The sequence below is a fragment of the Amblyomma maculatum genome, chromosome 11, assembly GCF_055883805.1.
Source record: "Amblyomma maculatum isolate TAMU_Amacu chromosome 11, ASM5588380v1, whole genome shotgun sequence".
In the NCBI taxonomy this organism is placed as follows: Eukaryota; Metazoa; Arthropoda; class Arachnida; order Ixodida; family Ixodidae; genus Amblyomma; species Amblyomma maculatum.
Genome location: NC_139354.1, coordinates 13300904 through 13320581, shown reverse-complemented (window position 1 = coordinate 13320581; position 19678 = coordinate 13300904). Strand labels below are relative to the sequence as shown.

Below are 19678 nucleotides of genomic sequence, written 5' to 3'. Positions count from 1 at the left end.
CATCTCAAGTGCGCGCTCTTTTCAGGTATCACGCGCTGTTAAGACGGTACGGAAATGGCGGCGGATAAAAATGGTCGCAACTTCTGAGGCTCCAATGCGTAACAGCCGATCAGAACACCCCAGCAACGCTCACTCCATAGCAGAAGAATTTGCGGTCGTGCTCTTGCTGTGACATGCTTTTCTCGTCTGCTTTGTCTTTCGGCGCAGCAACGTCGGATAGTAGTTGCTCGTGCGATAGCTTTGGAGCATTATAAAGCGGCCCAATTTACCAATTCGGGCAGCAGATGCCATTATTTTGCTATTCTTGACCTGGGTGCTCAAAACTAATTGATTTTCCAACAATCAGGGTGACGTATCTGGCTGCAACAGATCCACATCCTTCCTATTTTCCACTTGACGTAAAATAAACTGCGGAAAAATTGGCATAGAAGAATTCTGTGTACATATTTAAGCTCCGCCTTTGCTCTTGTATGACGCGACAGTGTCAGTTAGCTTCTGCCTGCCCCTTGTGAATCTTCGTTCGCGTACGTGCACTTTGTTGCTCATTCAATCACTGGTTTGGTTGTTTTTGCTTCTATTGTCGCAGTCGCTGACTAGCATAGTCGTATAAGTTACCGCATTGTGTGAAATGCCTAACCAGGCCTTTTTCTTGGCGATCATCCAATGTTTCCTTTAGAAAGACTTTTTAAATATTTATTAAAAGTAGGCTTTTTATATGGAGCCATTTATCAACATGGGCGTCAGCCCGTTTCTTTTAATTAAATGGCTTTCTTTTAAAGAAATTGTTGCTGAGGCAACTTATTCTTTTAACACGTACATCTCACCCTTTCAGTTTTACTCAGACCACTAAACACCTTAACTCAATGTTTTTAGGCCCTATACACCACTGCTTTTAGACTACACGCTCCGGAAAAACTTTTAGGCCCTATACACCATCGTATTTAAGTACTTCATTAAACACCTCACCTCGGACATTTTATTAACTTCAGTTGTCACTTCACCTTGTGTTTTGGCGCTCTTTGGCCAAAGATGCCCTTGCGGCATAAAAAAATCAGTCCATCATCATCATCATAACCAGGCCTTGTTGCCGTGGTGTGTTTACTAGTGGTGTGCCGACGACCATGCCAACGCCGGATTTTCTGGTTAGCGAGGCCTTCAATTGTATTGCCTTAAAACGGCAGGCAATGTTACTGAGAGCCATAATCGGGCGGAATTATTTTGGTGTGACATAGTTGACCAATGCGACCGCTGAGCAAACGCACCTGCACTAACTCGTGGTCCAGTACAGCGGTGGCGAAAGGCATTCCTATGCGCGAACAGAGCTGCGTCAGTGAGTTAGGTTACTGCCTCATTGGTACGCAGTTTTCTCCCGCTCTTTTCGATTCCTTTTCAGTCTGAGACACTCGCTGGACGTGTTCGCGCCCCGCATGTTCACTTACGGTCGACGAACCTGTGGCACCTTCGCGCGCTCACCCTGTTTATTACTGGCCTCAGGTTTCTTTTTTTTTTTTCCCGCGTGGCCGTGGGGGGCGTTGTAGCAGTGTCAGAGCGTGGTTGGTCGTTGATGTTCAACCAAAGTGGTACCCCGCGCAGCGCGCGCGCGCTCCTATGTGTAAGCCTTGAGCAGATTACAGAGGGCGCGCGAGTCGCCTCTCCGGTCACCGCGCCTCCTGCTCACTTGCGCACGCCTTCGCTACTTCGTTCGCACTTGGTCGTTTCTTTTTCTTCACGGGTGTTTGTAAGCAAGGAGTAAAAGGATCGATGCCCATTGTTCGTGGCGGTGCTTGGCGCTCTTTCATTTATCGCTTGCTTTCTATCCGGCAAGCAGTACGCGCGTGCCTGGAGCGACGTTTCGGCTTTCACGATCTCGTGATGGCTTGCCTTCGCACTACCTCTTTCGGCACCGGTCACGGCTGCGGCGCCGGTATGGGTGAGGGAGCGAGCACTGTGGCTTTCGGGGCGAGCGATGTTTCGCGTTCCATTCCCGTTGCGTTTCTGCGCGTCTCGCTTGATGGATGTGTAGCGGAAAGCCGTAGTACGTGTTGCTGCGCTGCCCTTTGAGGCATTGCGTGGCCTTGTACTTATCGCCCAGGAGGTGCTTCCGGTTCGACATATGCGGTGGTTTTTAGCGTTCGCTGGCATTTCACTCTGTGGCCAGAGCAGTAGCCGAGCCGTGGATTAGAGCATAGATTGATGCCCTGGAATTTTTTGAAGTTTGTACACCTTTCACGGGGACAGTCTAAGTGCCTGTTTAATCAGCGGCAATAAAATATATTGAGCTTCAAGTTGCCGTAGAAAAGTTGTTCGAATACCTCACAGTTCCTTACAATAACATCTTTGTACTGCTGTCATAGGGGCAGTCTCAGTGCCTGTCCAGTCGCCATCGAAATTTACCCAAGACGCTGCAGAAAAGCGGTTCGTATTTGTGATAGTTTGGCGCGCTGGACATACAGTGGTAGCGGAGCGATAATGGTTGGCGATGCATGCTTCGTTTCAGCGTTCATGTTTCGCTGGTGAAGCTACCACAGAACGGTTGACCATACGACTTGCTTTTGCGTATTTACAGCCCTGAAAGCGGAGAGGAAAATATATATATATATATATATGATGTTCGGGGCTCAGAGTGCCGCGCAAGATATAAATGTACGCGCGCGGAAACCGTGAAAGAATTGTGCTTCGAGGCGCCCCGCCGGGGTGGCGCAGTGGTAAGACGCCCAACTACTGTGCCGGGGTACCTGGGTTCGAACCCGACCGCGGCGGCTGCGTTTCGATGGAGGCGAAACGAAGAGGCGTCCGTGTGCTGCGCGATGTCAGCGCTCGTCAAAGATCCCCAGGTGGTCGAAATTACTCCGTAGGCCTCCACTACGGCAGCTCTTTCTCTTTCCACTGTAACTCCCACCTTCCTCCCTTCCCTTACTGCGTGGTTCAGGTGTCCACAGAAACTAGTGTTACAGATACTGCGCCTTTCCTTTCCTGTGAACCAATTATTATTATTAAGTGCTTTGAGGTGACCATCGGTGTCACTGTCTGCTATAGCAGACGATGGCGGGCAGGTACGATAACAGGTCCCGGCCCCCAAAGCTGCCCCTGGCAACAGGGACACATGGCCACGAGGCTGTTTCTTGCTGGATCGGAAGTCGGGGCCTGTCAGCAAGTCTAGTCCGGGAAAATGGCATATGTCCAGGGTTGTAATCCGGACTAGCTCGATCGGCCGCAACTCGTATCTTCTACGCAGGAGTTTACATTTCGTGTGGGTGGGCGGAACCAGTCTCCCGAAGAGTTTTGCGGCTCTGATTATCCTTCCCGGAGCTGCTAAGAATTCCTCGCGTAATTATACTCTCGTCGAGTATTCTGGCGCCCGAAATCACCGACTGCATCGCGCCTTTCTTCCAGAGGTACAGTTTCGAAGAGAAGAAACCCGACGCTTCATTTTTATACGCGTCTTTTGCAGAGCCGGTAGTCGTCAGGCGTACGCAGCTCGTGCACCTTCCGCAGTACAGTGCGTTGAACTTAGAAGAACACGGGGACTTCGCCTAGAGATAACAAATGGGCGTGCCCACAGCAGCGCGCGTGGCGACGTCGACTGGCGCTGTTATTACGGGGCGGTCGTATGGCGGAGGCGATGGGCGGCCAGCGCCTGTTCCGCACACGGCGCCATCTGTCTCGAGCTGACCGCAGCGGCGCTTTGGACTTTTATCAAAAGAGACGAGACGATGGGGGCAACGCAACGTGTTTCGCCGACACGTGGCTAGAAGGGCGAAACAGGAGGCGGAAGCGCGTTGGGAACGCCCCTGCAATTCATTCCGTCCATCAGTCAATCGGCAAGCCGCCGCGAAGGCCAACGAACGCACCGGGTCTCGCCGCGCGCACACTTTTTGTCGTTTGCACAATGTGGCTCTCGAAATGTTTGGGCACGCCGGCTGTACGTGTCAGGCTTTGAATGTAAGTGCGAGGTGAAAGTGTGAACCACTACATGTAGGCACCGCTGTCGATAAACGCGAAGAAGGAAGCGGCAGGAATTACGTGTCGCGTAACGCGGTTACCTTAGCTGACTTGAGTAGTTCTGTAAAAATGGAATTTTAAGGATAGCCTACGTATTCTCTGGGAAGAGGAGACATTGGTATTAGCAGTGTTCAGATTCGCCGCTTCACAGATTCAGAATCGCATGCGGTAGTCCTTGTAAGGGGGTTTGAACGCTTTTTATCGTAGGATGTGTTGTCGCGCTAGTTGGTGCAGTACTTCAGACATCTTATAGCTGCGCGGAAAAGACACACACAAGACAGGGTCCCGTACTCTGTCTTGTGTGAGTCTTTTTCGCTCAACTATCATGTCTGGAACAATGTGTAGATGCATTAAATAGATTTTACCCGACGTCTTCGTTGCTTGGATTCTTAAAACAAATGATTTGATTAGTGTCAGTAGTATTAATTGATTGATTAATAATCTCACTCCTAATCGTCTATGATTTTACCCGACGTCTTCGTTGCTTGGATTCTTAAAACAAATGATTTGATTAGTGTCAGTAGTATTGATTGATTGATTAATAATCTCACTCCTAATCGTCTATGATAACCTGCCCAGTGCGATGGTTTTCAGCTCCACTCCTTACACTTTCTTTGCTGTTCTGTTCTTTTTTGATGGTAAGTAATAATGGTCAGTAATATGGGTCAGTATTTAGTGAACATTAAAAAGACAAAGATCATGGCGTCTTGCCCTATCAAGTCCTGGAGCATCAAGGGACAAGAAGTGGAAGCTGTGACAGATTTTCTCTTCTTGGGCTCCAAGATTATCTCGGAAGGAGACTGCAGCCATGAAATTGGGAGACGCCTGCTTCTGGGAAAGAGAGCCATGGCTAGCCTTGACCGCCTAGTAGAGAGCAGAGACATTACACTGCCATCCAAGATCCATATAACTCGTGCTATGGTCTTTCCAGTTGTGATGTATGGATGCGAGAGTTGGACTGTGAAGAAGGCTGACCGCCGAAGAATTGACGCGTTTGAATTAATTGACGCGTTTGAAGCGTGCAATCGATAGTACTGTCGACTGCACTATCGATAATACTATCGATTGCTCTATTGGTAAATTATCGGTAGTTTATCGATACTATTACTATCGGTAGATTTTTTTGCACTATTGATCATTTAAAAAAAAATACTATCGATACTATTGATAGTCAGTTTGCCGATAGTTCTGTATCACTATTTCGTTGTCCTTTCTTGCTAGCTATCGCTCCTCTCTGTACTCCTCGCTATACCTCTCTCCATCCCTTTTCTTCCCGTCGGCCGCAGCTCGGTTGCCTAAGATATTGGATAGCAATTGCCGCAGCCGCAGAAGAACCGAAAAATGAGCGCGGCGTTATAGTTTTAGATCTGCAATCCTGCAGTCGACAACATTATTTCCCTTCCATTTTTTTTTTATTATTTTATTCGACCACTGCCGCCTACTACCGTCGAATCTTTTGTTTCCGCCGAAGGCTGCACACCAACAAGAAATCCACCCTTCTCCGGTGTAACTAAGAGTTAAACCATTTTGCTCGATGGATCAGGCAATCTCTTTCTTTCAGACTTAATCAGTAGATACGTGCTCGGCTACTCGACAACAAAGCTTAATTTTGGATGCCTCACGAGTGCAAGAAAGGGGCCTCATTAATTTAACATTAAGAAGATGTTGGCTGTGGCTTGGTGTTCGCCTAGCTCAGAGTTTTTTAGTGTCGGAAATACCGGTGCCGACGCTGCCGACTCGCTGGTGAACCCGCTGACCGAGTATCTGGGAATCCGCGCTCATTAACGCTGTTTCTGCTCAACTGCCATGGTGCCATGAACACGCCTTCCTTTACATCTCCCGCTGTACGAGACAAGAGCGACCTTTACCGTTGTTGCGTTATCTCTATTGCTGGACGTCGGCTTACTTAGATCTTTTTACGAGTTCTCAGAGGCGCCGCCGCCACGCTGATCTGAATCTTTTATGGGCCATTAGAGAGGGAGGCCTTCCTTCTGTCTACCGGAGCCGTCAGTCGTCGTCCCGCTCTTCGCGGTATCCGTGTTCGAAACTTCAAACACTGTCGTTAGTCATTAGAATTCAAGAAAGTTTTCTTAAAGGATATGACGAGCGCGGTGTTTTTGTTGACTCGTTTCTCGAAACAGTTGTAAGTTGCTTGGAAGGTTGCGCCCCTAGTGCTTTTGGCTTGCCGTTGTTTTCATACGCTGGGTAAGTTTAGTGACCCGTCACTCGCTCTCCCCTTGACTCTGCATTGATTCGTGACGAGTCTGGGGAAATCCCCAAAAAGAGAGAGAGAGAGAGAGAGAGAGAGAGAGAGAGTTGAATGTCAATGTCAAGTCACGCGGACCGACCTTGCGTTTGAATTGCTCTTCGCTGTGAAGGTGAAGGTGCGTTTTTGAGAGCCAAGGTCGGCCGCAGTGGGGCGGACCTCGAGCATGGCAGTGGCTTCACATTTGATTCGCCACGCCTTTCCTCCTTCTGACACGCGCACTCTTGTCGGCGACCGGTCGACCCATGCTCTAATTGAATTGAATGTTTGGAAAGGGTTGGGGCGTTCCTTGGGGTTGCCGCGCAGCTCCTTCTCACTTTGCGTTTCTGGTTGAGACGAAGTTGCACCCAGTCACCAGTGGATGTTTGGACGAAAAGGGAAAGAACGGTAGCAGCGCTTGTCAAAAGTTTATATTCGCTTCTGAGCCTCATCGTGTGACTTGTAACGCATTCTCGGTAGCCCAAATCGCCTGAAAGCAAGTATATTTTTTGTCCTTCCCTCTCCAACGGGCAGGACTTCCACGAATGCCGATGCAGTCCTACTACACGGCTGTGAAGCTAACCGCCTGGGCTCTAAACTTTTGACACATGATTTACGTCTAGACGGGTTCTTGTTTTCCAACCGTTATATGATGTACAGCCCTGGTCAAAAGTTTCCTGGTCACATATTATATTACGCCTTGGAACCTTGTAATGGGGTGTCGGCGGCGGCTTCGAACGTCACGATATATTCGGGTACCATAAGTACCCGAAATAAATCAGAAACTATGGAAATTGGTAGCTTCTTAAGTGTATTAGGTGTGGTAAAGTATAGCGACAAAAACGGAACCACCTTGTGGCATGAGAACCTTTGACGGACTCTGCGCATCACTTACTCTTTCATACTGTGGTTGCGGATGGAGCGCTTGACGCCTAATTGGTTTTCCTGCAGTGAAGGTGTAGAAGTGCAAATACCTCGCGTGCGTAAGGACCTCGGATCGAATGTCTATGCCGCGCACTTTTCTGCTGGATAAAATATATATACCGGCACTTTTGAAATATAGAGATAAATAATGCAACATAGGCCGAGCGATTTCGTTAGCAAGTTTGATCTCGTATAACAGCGCGTTAATTTATTTGCATTAACGGCAAATCAACGGAATCACCGGTTCTGACTCGAAAAGAAATATTAGATTCATTTGAAAAGCAATTTATATTTTTAGTATGTTTGTTGCTTACTCAGAAGCCTTTGATCAGTTAATCACGAGACACTATTTTAAAATTAAAATTATAGTTTTCGCACAATTTTAAAATTAAAATTATAGTTTTCGCTCAATTTCCTTGCAGCTTCATCAATCATATTTTCAGCACTGCCAGTAACAGATCGCTATCGATTGCTGCATATATCGAATCTAGAGCCTTCTCTCGCAAGCGTTCCGAATGGAAGTATGCTAGGACCGTAATTGACATGAGGCAATTAACATTGGTAACAGTGCCACATATGTTTATGCAGATGAAGCAAGCATAGTTTTTCTTTCCCATCAGCAGTGCGTGAACTTGAACAAAGGGCTAACGAAGTGCATAAAAAACTACTCACTTGGAGTATGTATTGCTTGTCTAAAATCAATGCATAAAAATAAAGGCTTTTCTATTGCGCTCGGAAAACAAGCCCCTTGGTTTTAGTCTATTCTGACTTTCGGCTAAATACCTTAGGAATCTTTAAATCCAGAATCCTGCTTTCATATTTCATCAGAATGCGCTCGGCGAAAATTGCGTCAATAATCTCATCACGAAACCTTACATATTAGGTGGAATCAAATCCAGGTCTCGTTTTATTTTGCCCAAGAAGGTTAAGGTGCTATTATATATTTCATTTTTTTTTTTATCTAGGCTAGTTTAGCGTATATTCACCTGGAATGAAGCGTAGCGACATTCCCAAACATAATAGAGTTTAAAAATTCGAAAACAAGACCCTTAATTCTCATCATCACTAACTTTTCGTACCATGCCCACATATTGCCCCCCTTTTGAGCCATGCAGTGCGACGTCAATGAAGTCTACAACTTGTTATTAGTTGGTCGTTGTGAAACTGGTCGAACTAAGGAGAGGCCATTTTTTTTGGCATTCTGACCGACTTGACCTCCTAAAGAGGTGACTCGTGAGCCCTACAGTACACGAGCTAATGGCGGTTGGTAAATGCCTCGTTCCCGAACTATAGTCGCCATGTGCACCAAGGGCTAGGATTCCATAGCCCTTCAAAGATCTGACTGTTATTCTCATACAAATGTCAAATTATCGTAAAGATATGCAAATATGTGACAACGTATAACATATATATGGCGTTTGTATGCAATTTCGCGACAAACTTGTGTGATGTTATCGCATCATACAGCTTTTTCCTGTGGGATGCTTTGATACGGTTGTCATTGTGTTTCTTAAATGACAGGATGAGTTTGAACTGTCCACCATTGCCTTTTCAGGCTTTCTTTTTTTTTTGTTTGTTCTGTTCATTGATGTATAACTACATAATACTTCTAAGTTGGTACTGCGGAAGCGCTGTATGATATGTTTATTGCGTTTATATTGTCTTCTTTTTGAAATGCATACATTCTAAACTTTTTTTTTTTCTTCATTTCATCGCATGGTAGTAACCGCTTACGCGTTGTGCAGGAGGATATTCCTCGTCAAGCCTTCTCTTGGCTTTTTAAGTGCGCTCACCCTAACGTCATGATGCTAAAATCATGATTTGTTGATTGATTGGTTAATTGATTGATTGATTGATTGATATGGAAGGGCAGAGAAAGGTGCGATGTTGTATAGTGACCGTGATGTAAAACGGAAGCCTGTCAACGAGCATGCGGTACGAGGGAAAATAAAATAATTCAGGGTCTCACTGCAGATCACATTTTCTGCTTTAACCGAGTAGGACGTTTGTATTCAAGCGATGGAGAATAATCTGACAGATATCATCACAAAGTGCGCAAGGGAAGTTGGCTGTAGGATAGTTACAGGGCACGGCAAGCCCTCTCAAGTGAAAGATGCGATTTAAAAAAAGCCAAAGGATAAAAGCCTTTAGCGAAACAGGCAAAATAGAAGCGATACAGTTATGAGAATTAGTTATTAAGCGTAAGGGAGCAAAGAGAAGCAAGTATAATGCGGAAATCGTTGAACATGCTCTAAAGAACAAAACCTAAAAAGCAGTCAAGCTTAAACTATACCAAAATCAGATCCACGCGCTAATACACCACGAGGGCAGTGTCGTTGCCAACATGTATAAGACGGCCAAAGCACCCGATAAGTTCTGCCACTGGTCGCTGTGGTAGCTGAAGTAGCCGGGGCAGTATTGAAAGAGATAGTAGCGAAGGTGAGTGGGTCATTCCACCGGCAATAAAAGAGAAAGTAAAGTAAGCCTCGTATGCAATGAAAAAGGAGGAAAACAAAGGAGTATCAGAAAACAGCAGATCTATATTGAAGGACGGCGGGGAGCATGTGTCGGAATAACTTGCCACACCCCGTACATGTAGTACATCTGGACCACGAGCATTTCGGAGTCTTGGAAAAACACTAACATTGTCTTAATCAGTGAGAAATGAGGCTTGAAAGACTCGAAAAAGGAAAAAAAAAAAAAACACAGACCGGTCAGCTCATTGTCAGTTGCCTGCTTGACAGTTAACTGATTCAGAACAACGGACCAGGTGGGCTTTCGTAAAATTAAGGCTTTTCAACAACGAACTATGTTTATAGCACTAATCAGGTGGTAGAGAGGCGGGCACAATAAAACTAACCCCTGTACGTATCATCCGTAGGTAACGAGGAAGCATTTGACTCGGCCGAGACTTCGGCATTAATGCAGGCATTACAGGAACAATGAGCAAAAGAGCCGCATTTATATACGGAAGTTGAAATTTATTTACTCACAGGCTCTCGAGCCCAGGAAATGGACGGCAGCACTCCAAGCAAACATGAAACAAATAGAAATAGAAAAAGTAAATTAAATCCGAATAAAGAATGGTGCCAGGCAAGGAGATAGGATCTCTCTAGCACTGTTCTCGGCTTGTTTACGGGACGTGTTCAGAGACAGTAGTGGGGAACAGGAGTCAATGGTGAATACATTAGTAATCTGCGGTTCTTTGGTGAAATTATCTTGCTGTGTAATTCAGGTGATGAATTGCAAATCATGATCGTGGATGTCGGCATGAAAAGCAAATCGTTGGGTCTAAACATGAATATGCGTAATTTTCAACAATCTCGGAAGCAAACTACATTTTAGGATAGGAAGCAAGGCGCTGCAAAATCTAATTGACTCGTATACTTAGGGCAGGCAGTGACCGTAGACCCGGGCCACGATCGTAAATAATGAGAAGAATAAGAACGAGATGGAACGCATTTGGCCGGTACTCCGAGGCCACGAACGGTGGCTTAGTTGTGTCCCTAAAAGGAAAAGTATGTAACGTTGTATTTCGATGCTCACCTGTGAGGGAGAAATCTGGACGCTGACGGGAAGGCTTTCGCTTTAATTGTGAGCAACATAATTAGCTGTTGGAAGGTAAATTATCAATGTAACTTGAAGAGACGGGAAGAGAACGGTGTGAGTGATAAGCTTAATTTTAGCCGACATCACGAGGAAGAAATGGGCGTAGGCGGGGAATGTAAATGTGGAATCAAGATAACCGATGTCATTGTAAGGATGATAGACTGGATTTCAAGAAGAGGTAAGTGTAGCAGGAGACGGCAAATCGTGCAGTCTCACGAAGACAAAAACACTGCGGGGATGTGGTAGTCGCAGTTGGCAAAACGATCGGTTTTATTGGAGAGATATGGGAGTGATCGGTTAAGTTTTTACGTAATCAGGCAGGTGATGTTGACAGCGCGGGACCTTGCATCTGTGTCTCGCTATATGAGGGCTGGCGACGGTTGAAGATATTGGGATGTAATTTTGACGTCTCACAATTGGTGGAGGAACTTGTCTTGAGGCCTCTGTGCACAAAATGTTTTTTCAATATTGTTCAGAGGTTCCGTTCTTTTTCGGAGCAACCAGTTAACACAGCTAAACGAAGTTGGCGCTGCATGCTGCCCAACAGAATGCGCTTTACTTAATGTAACAGGTGCGGACACAAGTAAGCGGAGCACGTTTTTCTGTTCAAATAACAATCACGCCTTTTGTATTGGAGATAACAAATAAATTATTTGTCCTAGTAAAAGCGCACTGGCGTCTACTACTAGTTTGCATTTACCACGGCTGCCTACTTCAATTATGGAACGCGTGAAAATTTTCAGAAGCCAACTGCGTGTTCCGTTTACTTTTTCGCACCTGTACATGGATGACAAAAGTACGCTGTTTCTTTTCGTACTTCGATTTCACTCTTCGTTTATTGTGTCTGGTTTTTAAGACTTTGGAGTCACTGGGCTGAACGATCGCGTTCCTGCATTCGTATTTCTTTCCGCGGCCGTCGCCTTTGTCGTGGACTATAGCAGAAGGGCCGTGAGTGGTAACGTCTTTGTGATTGGAAGCTGCTCTCGCTCGCTACACTTATAGTGCCACTTTTTGTTGTACTTTAGAAGCCGCACGCGCCGTGCATTACTACAATCACCCCCCCCCCCCCCCCTCATCCTCGCGCTCTTTCATCTGGCCATGGCTGTCCTCTCATCACCTCCCACTTTCTCAAAACCAACAAAGGTAGTCAGTAGACCAGAGCCCCTCCCTGTGTCTGTGTGCCAGCGGCTGACAATGTGTGTGTGTGCTCTGTCGGACGGGAAAGGCCCTTTGCGGGTGATTGAACTAGAATGAGGTGAGGGACGTCTTGAGGCAAGTGTTCGTTCTTTGGCTTAGTACATCGGTGTCTTCGGTTGGACATGCTCTTGAAGAATGCAAAAACACATAAAAGCTGCTCGGTGTTGCCCCCGTGCTAGAGTCGTTGCCCCGATGTGACCTGTGCCGCGTGGAATGTCGGACGCGTTGCCCTCGCCGCCACTCCTTTTGTAGTCCTAGCGCGCATGAACGTAGGCTCAAGACGCGGATCTTTTTGGCTTGTTTTTGTCTCGGCTTCTTTTTGTGCCCTCTGCCCCTGCAACCCTGTCGTCTCGTCGTCGCTGGCCGCTTCTGCGGGCCGAGAAAAGGGGTACTCCTTGTTTGACGGATGCGGTGGACGCGGCTCGGAGGCTGGAATTCACTGTTCGTCATGCCTGGATGGGCGGCAGCACATCGAAGAGGAACCGGACGAGATTGTTCTTGTATATCTTTCTAACGCCCCCTTCCTCTCGTTGTGTTTTTCATTTTCTTGCAATGTGACTGCGTGTGGAGCCCTGGCGACCCTGTCGTCGCCGGCAGTTGCTTCTGTGGACCAAAAGGAGCGACTGAGTTGATGTAGTCGATGAGGCCCCAGACCGAAACGACGCATTTGTCGACGCGGGGAGACGATGTTGGGAAAGAAGTTAAGGGGGCAATCTTGTTGGCGCCTTGTACTCTTTTTGCGTGCCTCTCTTCTATTTGCTTGCGCGGCGCGACGCCGCTGTTGCCCTCTGGCCTGCCAACCCTGTCTTCACCGTTTCTGGGACCCACGCGGGTTAGCCGTGTTTGACCGATGCGGCCGGCGGTACTGCGGGCTTGGAATGCGTGCCGAGGCGTGTGCAGGCGGGACGAAAAACACCGGAGAAAGTTTGACGGCGTTCTTGTGGCGCTGCCGTTTTTCTTCGGTTTTGGCAGCCGCGTGTTCTCAGCACTTGGCCTCTGTCGGCCGAAGAGGAATGACTACCTTGAGGGGCATGGTGCAGCTTGGGACCGAAATATGCGAGGCTGTATTTGTGTGCAGCAGATAAGAGATTGTGAAGGTAGCGCTATCTGAAACTGCTTTCTTTGACAGTTTCTTTTTTTGCTGCCTGAGTTGTATCCTCTGTTCTGGTGACCCTGTCGTGACTGCTCGACTTGGGCCGTGTCCAGAAGGTCATGCCGGCGGAAGGTGTTAGAAGAAAGGAATGTTTGAATTCGCTTCGGGTGCACTTATCGGCAGGGCGTAATGCGTACAAGTGGACGAGTGCTGGACTGCTTTATTCTTCTCGTTTTGCTTTTTTTTTTTCGTTTATATTTCTCGTTTTGGGCTGCAGTTTTTACCGTAAACCCTGTCTGCGTCGGAATGTTGATCCACGTAGGCCGAAATAAAAAGGCACCTTTTATTGACGGAGTGGAAGACAATAACACTAAACAAACAATTAAACAAAAAACTAAGGACACCCAATCAGGCTGTCAGCGCCGGGCACGAAGGCGTCAGAGAGCAGGGGAGTAAGATTATTTCCGCGTACTCTGTTTTGTTGTTGACGCATTCCTGTTTCTTTTTCCCATCGTTTGACCTTTGTTCGATGGAGGCAACCTTGTGCGTCGCGTTTTATACTTACGTAAACCGGAAGAAAAAGGCATTGGCTGGATTAATAGGTTAGGTAAAATTACTCTTGCTGGAATTCCCGGCTGGGCGGACAATATTGAATGCGGAGGCGCGCAAATTATTGCTTTTTTGTCCTGGTACCCGTCACAAACAACCAGGCTGTCCGGCGACCTGGAAAACGTGTAGGATTATCAGGTATAGCACAAAAAAAAAAAAATCGGTTTGGTTTATCGAGTTCGACATTCCAAAACGACTCAGGCTGTGAGGGACGCCGAAGTGGAGGGCTCCGGAAGTTTCGAGCACCTCGGGTATACTGTAAACACCCACTGGATCGCATGTACAGTACACGGGTGTCTTGCTTTTTGCCTCCATTGAAAAGCGACCGCCACGGCCCGGATTTTTTCTCGCGTTCTTCGCCAAACCAGAGAAAATGACCGGCTGAAATTGACGCGATGGTCTGCCCTGAATGGCAGCGCAACTGTGACTGCCCACTGCATGGTTCAGTCACGTTGACATGCCATCCTTTTGTTTCGACCAACTGCAGATCGGGGCATATTATCCATTTTATCCGTCTTTTTTTTTTTTTTTCGCTTGTCATGAAGTGAGCACTGCATGTACTGATTGCATCTCTGCTTCGCTAAATGTCGCTAAGTTAGAAATACATTTCGTGTGAAATAAATATGAGCTAGCAGCGCAAATTATTTGTGCGCTTTCGATGTTCGCATGCGGGACACTACGCTGCCTTGCCGTGTCGCATAGGAAGTCTTTGTCGCGGATAACGTCGTAGGCCTTAAGAAAAACAAAACAAAAAATAATGCTGCCAAAGTGCTCTCTGGTTCGCTCCTATCCAGGTTGGCAGCTGACAACTCAGGTAGTAACACATTACACTTCCGTCTCTGCAATATCATGTCGCTTGCCAAATAATCATCTGAAATATTCCGGGATATGTTGACTTAATCTGCTATCTTAAAGCATTGGCGCCAAAATATTAAAAAGGAAAAGAATGGCCACACGCAGCTTGAAAAGGAAGACACCAGAAAACAAGCTGGTATTTTGCTTCTCTGGGGGCGCATTGAGAAGCTCGATGTCATCCCTGGAAATGAGCTAGACATTGCATGTCGTGCCTTTGCACTTGCGACCTTTTTGGTGGATCAGTGGATTTTTTTTTTTTTTTTCATGATGTTTGCTCTTCATTAGCATCGACGCTTTCGTGTGGATCGATTGAAATTTGATTGTCGCTGTTCAGAAAAAGAGGCCAGCAACATGTCGCTGTCGAGCTGTTTGCTCCTGCGCATGCGTTCCGTTGTTATGGTGATGATAGTTGTGGTTTATCATTAATAAATAATAAAAAAAAAGTAAAAAAAGTTACCGGCTGCTGCAACAGCTATCTAAATCATCTGAAGCACCTGAGCGGCGGCCGGCGGAATGAAAAGGGGATAGGGAGAGGATAGCGAGGTGAAGTATAAAGGGAAGCGATAGGAAGAAAGGACAGGGGGAGCCGTTGTTATCACTGCACAGCTTCTTTTGAAAGAGGTGGAAGGGCTAGGAAGAGCTTTTCTTTTGTTCTTCGGGCAGATTGGTTTTATACAAAGGTTTGTACAAAATCTTGGCCACATAATGCAGACAGTTGGGAAACAGCGGCTATGGTACTGCGAACATATCCCTGTTATGCCTTACGTGGGCAAAAGAAATAAAAAAATAAGAAGAGCAGGTATATCGGGAGCAGGCAGAAAACCACGCTCCCACTTGGTAGAGCATTGTTTTAGGCGGATAGCATTTAGTGTCTTGAGCCGTTTTCTATTGGTGTTCATGGTGCAGACTCAAACCAGACTACACTGTCATTGAGCCCCGCCGTGGTGGTGCAGGCGCTCGTCTACTGTGCCCAAGGATGCGGAATCGAATGCCGGTGACGGCCGCTTTTCGATTGAGGCGTAAAACAAGGCATCCGTATTCTGTGCGATGCAAGTGCACCTTAAAGAACCCCAGGTGGTTAAAATTTCCGGAGCCCTCCACTACGACGTCTCTCATTAGAATTAAAAAAAAATGATTTCACCCCCCCCCCCCCCTCAAAAAAAAAAAAAAGGAACATTAACTCCTATGGTCGTTTGCAAACTGTATCGACGTTGGGTAGATTTCGTATGCTTACTGCGGGAAGAAGCGCATTGTGGTCTTGAGTCCCTCTTTAAACTTCATCTTTGTGTAGAACAGCTGCAAATAAGTCCGATACTGAAATTTGACTTCTCGAGCTACACAACTGATAACGTAACAATTTGGACAGTGCATTGGTAGGACTGAAATAGCGCGCAATATCTATGGGCCGCCGTAGACCCACGCTTAGTGTTTATGGTAAGGAAAGAGTTAAGCAGCTCTGATCCGCTTTAAATAACCAAAGAATATGTACGTACAGAAGTACCTTCCATGAAAACATTTTGGCGTTGTATTGTTACGTATCATGCAAAAATATTCCGTTATAATTCAAGTATGCGGTATGCGTCGCCATACGGATTGTACGGGTCTCATATTTCCTTCGCTGACGTACTTTTTCTTTTGCGGGGTTCTCCTTCTTCGTGTATTCACAATAGTTTTACTCCGGACTAACGGTGTCACCATCTTCTTGATGACGTGGTTGGATCGGGAGGACAAATCCTAGTGTCCTCCTGCGGAGGTGTCGGCTCAGTATTTGGACGTCCGACGGGGAAGTCAACAACGCTAGGGCATGTTTGTGTCGCGAGAATTCTCATTTCCGTGCCGATGATGGGAAGAGCAGAAGCAGGGACCTCGTCTCCAGCTGTGATTTGGGGACCGAGGAAGGTTGTTCGTCGTCGGTCGTCGCAAAGACGTGACCGAAGTGCTGATGATAGGGAGAGAGTCTGCGCGTGCTTGCGGTAATGGACAAGCTGCGTTGTTGCCGGGGATGACTTGTGTGTACAGTGAATGACGAGACGAGGTGTATATAGTACACAAAATGCGCTCTGAAGACGTCCACGCCTACCGTTCGCTGTGCACCGCAGGTCTGTCCTGGAAGCAAAGCGCCGGAAAGCCGTTTCGGCTGAAACAGAAAAGCAAGACAAGGTGGTCGTTCGAATGCGGAAGCGGTGTGCACGGTGTTTACGAAGCGGGAATTGTGTGTGCTGGAATAAATAGCTGAGCTGTGGGTTCCATGCGAACTTCAGAATCGTGACAAAAACGTGTGCTTACAAATGGTGCATGCCTCGGGAAGAAAAGAAGAGAAATAAAAGAAACTACCGAGGCGGAACGTGCCAAGGCGTTAGCTGAGGCAGCGGTACTGGTACCACGTGCCACTCACGTGGGTACACGTTATTCTCGGGTTACACCTGAAATGCGTGAAGACTGCGCATTCTTGCGATGCCCGCTTCCTGCGCCTAGCGCCCCCGCGGCCCCGAAAAAAGTCTCTCAATTTGCGGGTGAAACGCACAAGGCTGTCATGGACTGCACGATGTCGGTGCACGTTAAAAGTGCCCAGGGCGTCTTTGTTTAAAAGTATCCCGGAAGCCTGGTATACTTCTTTCTGCGCCCACTCCTTGTATCGCGCCGTAGTGGAGATATCCACCGCGGCTTTTATTTCCTCAAAAGCAGTTTTCATTTTCCCATTTGCTACGCGGTGCACGTCTTTTCCTTTCGTTCTCCCGTCTCCTAAAAGTCTTATCCGTGCTGGAGTTTTCCGCCAGACAGCTTAAAATCAATAAACAATTATTGATTGCACATGAACCTGAAGCTACTATAAGCTGCCACGTTATCCAGCTGCAGGTCGTATAGGCGACCACCCGATATATAGAACCCTGCTTTATCCAAGCCGTAATGAACGTTCCTCCGTGCCCTGAGAGGCGCATGACTGACTTATCATCAAAGAACCCTAGAATGTTCATTTTTATACCACCTTCCCATCAAAAATGAGCAGCCCGACTTGGCACCTCTTCCGATCTTTCCGATTTCATACGGTGTCGCTAAGTTGCGCGAACGATCGGAAAGTCATTGCCCGGTATTGCCGGCTGCCACCTACCACCTGGCGGCGCCGCGCACGTGGTTTTTCGCCCACAACGCCGGATTTTCTGCGTAACGTGCTCTTTAACGCTGTCGCGTTTAAACGGGAGGCATGGGTTCATTGCATATCAGTCTCGAGAAACCAGACATTGAGTCCTTGGCCGTCTTCTGTTTCGTATCAGTTGCCTCGTTTTGAAGCAGGAGTTTCCCGTTTGGACTCGTGCTTTTCGTCAGATCTCCACGAGGGTTTCCTTTCGGAGGCGATCTTTCGTCTAGGAAGCAAGAGCTTTTTCCGCTCTCTGGTATATCGCCTGATCTTGAAAACTTGAAAAAAAAAAAAAAAAAAAAACCTGGTGGTTTTCGCAGAAGGACATGCTGGTAAACGAGCATCATCAGCTTCGCTTCTTGGGCAGTTGTTGCGTGATTGGCCTGTTAGAGGACACGTAGCGCGTTTTGAACACGTGAGCACGATAAACCTGTGTGTCATTTCTTGGAGCCGTTGTTCATACGTGAGAACAGCGTTTGTAGTTATGTTGCTTTGAGTGGCAATCACTTTTACCATTTTCTTGGCAATGACCATTTCTTCTAAACGTGGCCACCCCTTGCGAAAGTCTGCAAGCAAACTTCTCTGCAAAGCTTGTTTCTCAACAGAAAGGTATCGCTCCCAGATGCCACTGTCGCATTATACAAAGAAATGAGCTGAGGGAAGTTCTCCTGTCCAATTAAACAGGAATGTATCCAGTGGACTTCAAGATGACTCAGGGAGAGGGATCGGAAGGGTACAATGTTTGAATACCACCTCTTTTTATGGGATATAGAGGATGAATGGCGTGGGGATTGTCCAGGGCCTTGCTCCTCGAGCCTGTCTGGCTTGGGCCCATTCATCGCGCTCCATTCCTCGATACGGTCGCGAATCGCGCGTTGGAACGTTCCGTAAACAAATGCGTGCTTCTTTTCAGTTCAACCAAGACTTCGAGTGCGGTCTGGTAACGATACCTTTTGGCTGGAAAGCAAGCATTGCACAAGGGTGGAAGTGCTGCTCCAATTGCTCCATTCTGCTCGAAACTAGTGTCCCTGCTCCATCGCGCTCCAAAATGCAATATTGCTCCAAAACTGCTCCAAACTGGCTGTTTTGATGTTCTGTCATCAAATTTAGCAGAACATGGGAACATTCGGTGTAAGCCCGCAGCGACTATACTCCGTTTCATACATAGGTGCAACGCAGCGAAAGCTACGCAAGTAGTCCGCAAGAAAAAAAACAGGAGGCGTATCACTACGCGCTCGTTCTGTAGGCGAGTGGTTCCTGCCGAAACGGGCTCTATTCCGAGCATACACGTTTGCAATAACATGCTTCGCATACTTAGACATCTTCACAGAGCGGATCTTATAGAAAAAATGCGCACCAAAGAACCATTTTCTCAAAAAGAGATGCGCAGCGCGAAGGGCACAGCCAGCGCCATCTGGTGGCACAGCTGGCAAGCTTGCGGGGCAACAAAACGCGGCACGAACAAGAACGACATAAGAAAACATACAAATTAGCCGAATCCGACCTTTTCTCCCTAAAAAAAGGTTATTTTTTATGAAGTTGATGGCAAATGTAAAATGTATTAAGCTTGCAGACAAAGCAACTATTATTTTCTCTCGTCAAGAGCAGGCACTATTTTTTATCGCGGATGCGGAGAGCGCAAACAAGAGCTGTAGCTTTGGTAGTGTTGCACTTGATGTATGAAACGGAGTATACTTTCGCAACAGAGGCGCCTGCTTGGAAATTACAATTGCCGGACCTGCAAGCAGCCCGTTTTTGGGCGCGCTGCAGGCTGTTTTGTACGTGGGTCCTGAAGCAGCGCAAGCGTATTTATGCATGGGACGAACGTTGGATATGGTGTATAAATGAAACGAACATCGACTCGGTTAGTATATATTTAAGTAGGTCGCACTTTCTACGCCGGACGCCTACTAACTGGTCAGCTTGGAAGCGTGAGGAAGGTCGTGTTTCGTCAAATAACGCCGCGCTGTCTTTGAAGGAAAACCTTGCCACACGTAGAGTTTTCCAC

The 19678-nt window shown here is 47.1% G+C and overlaps 1 protein-coding gene across 1 annotated transcript in view; it reads left to right on the top strand.

The window, feature by feature from the left end:
* The window catches only part of Setd3 (SET domain containing 3), a 110147-nt gene that overhangs the window by 42232 nt on the left and 48237 nt on the right, over nucleotides 1-19678 (top strand). The window lies entirely within an intron of this gene.